The sequence below is a fragment of the Mus caroli genome, chromosome 9 (assembly GCF_900094665.2).
Source record: "Mus caroli chromosome 9, CAROLI_EIJ_v1.1, whole genome shotgun sequence".
In the NCBI taxonomy this organism is placed as follows: Eukaryota; Metazoa; Chordata; class Mammalia; order Rodentia; family Muridae; genus Mus; species Mus caroli.
Genome location: NC_034578.1, coordinates 103,935,027 through 103,936,229, shown reverse-complemented (window position 1 = coordinate 103,936,229; position 1,203 = coordinate 103,935,027). Strand labels below are relative to the sequence as shown.

The 1,203-nt window shown below is 46.2% G+C and overlaps 1 protein-coding gene across 1 annotated transcript in view; it reads left to right on the top strand.

Annotated features, from left to right (window-relative positions):
• The window catches only part of P4htm (prolyl 4-hydroxylase, transmembrane), a 19,239-nt gene that overhangs the window by 6,288 nt on the left and 11,748 nt on the right, over positions 1–1,203 (top strand). The window lies entirely within an intron of this gene.

The window sequence follows — 1,203 nt, the reverse complement described above, 5'->3', positions numbered from 1 at the left end:
CACAGCAATCCTCATGCCTCGGCCTCCAGAACACACCAAACCACAACACCACAAACTGGAGAGATGGTTCAGAGGTTAAGAGCACTGGTTGCTCTTCCAGAGGTCCTGAATTTGATTCCCAGCAACCATGTGGTGGCTCACAACCATCTGTAGTGGGTTCTGATGCCCTCTTCTGGCATGGAGGTGTACATGCAGTTAGAGCACTCATATACATAAAATAAGTAAATACATCTTAAAAAAAAAAAAAAAAAAACAACAGCATGCACTACCACACCATGCTGAGAATAATCGCTTTCCTACAGTGGCTCTGTTTTCTCTTAACCGACCCCTCCCACTCTGCTTTTTGAGGTAGGGTCTTACTGGGTAGCCCTAGCTACTCGCTAGCTATGGGTTTATAACTGATCATCCTCCCATCCAATATCAGGTCTGGAGAATCACAGACCTATGATATGATGTGACTTTTTCTTTTTCGGGGGGTAGGGGTGGGGGAGCAGGATTTCTTTCTTATTAACATAGTCTCTCACACTAAAGCTCAGGCTGCCTCAGAACTCACTATGAACCAAAGATAATCCTCTTGCTTTCCCCTTCTCAAGGTTGGAATGTCAGGTATGAGCCACCACTTCTAACATGTATGTATGTGCACGTACACGTGTATACATATATGTACAGAGGCTACAGGTCAACTCCGCATGTCATTTTTTATATTTTATTATTATTATACATGTGTGTGGACATGGATCCAGGCACACATGCAGAACTTGCCTGTGGAGGACAGAAGTCGGCTTTCTGGGGTCAGTTCTCTCCTACGTCATGGATTGAGCATTGAGTTCGGGTGTTTGTTTGTTTGTTTGTTTGTTTGTTTGTTTGTTTTTCAAGACAGGGTTTCTCTGTGTAGCCCTGGCTGACCTAGAACTTACTTCGTAGAACAGGCTGGCCTCGAACTCAGAAATCCGCCTACCTCTGCCTCCCAAGTGCTGGGATTAAAGGCGTGTGCCACCACGCCCGGCTTGAGCTCGGGGTTTTGTGGCGAGTGCCTTTGCCCACTGAGATTGTCTCACCAACAGCTTTCCCTTGGTTGTTTTTTTTCTTTTTGGTTTTGGTTTCTCTGCACAGCCCTAGCTGTCCTGGAACTCACTCTGTAGACCAGGCTGGCCTCAAACTCAGAAATCTGCCTGCCTCTGCCTCCCAAGTGCTGGGAATAAA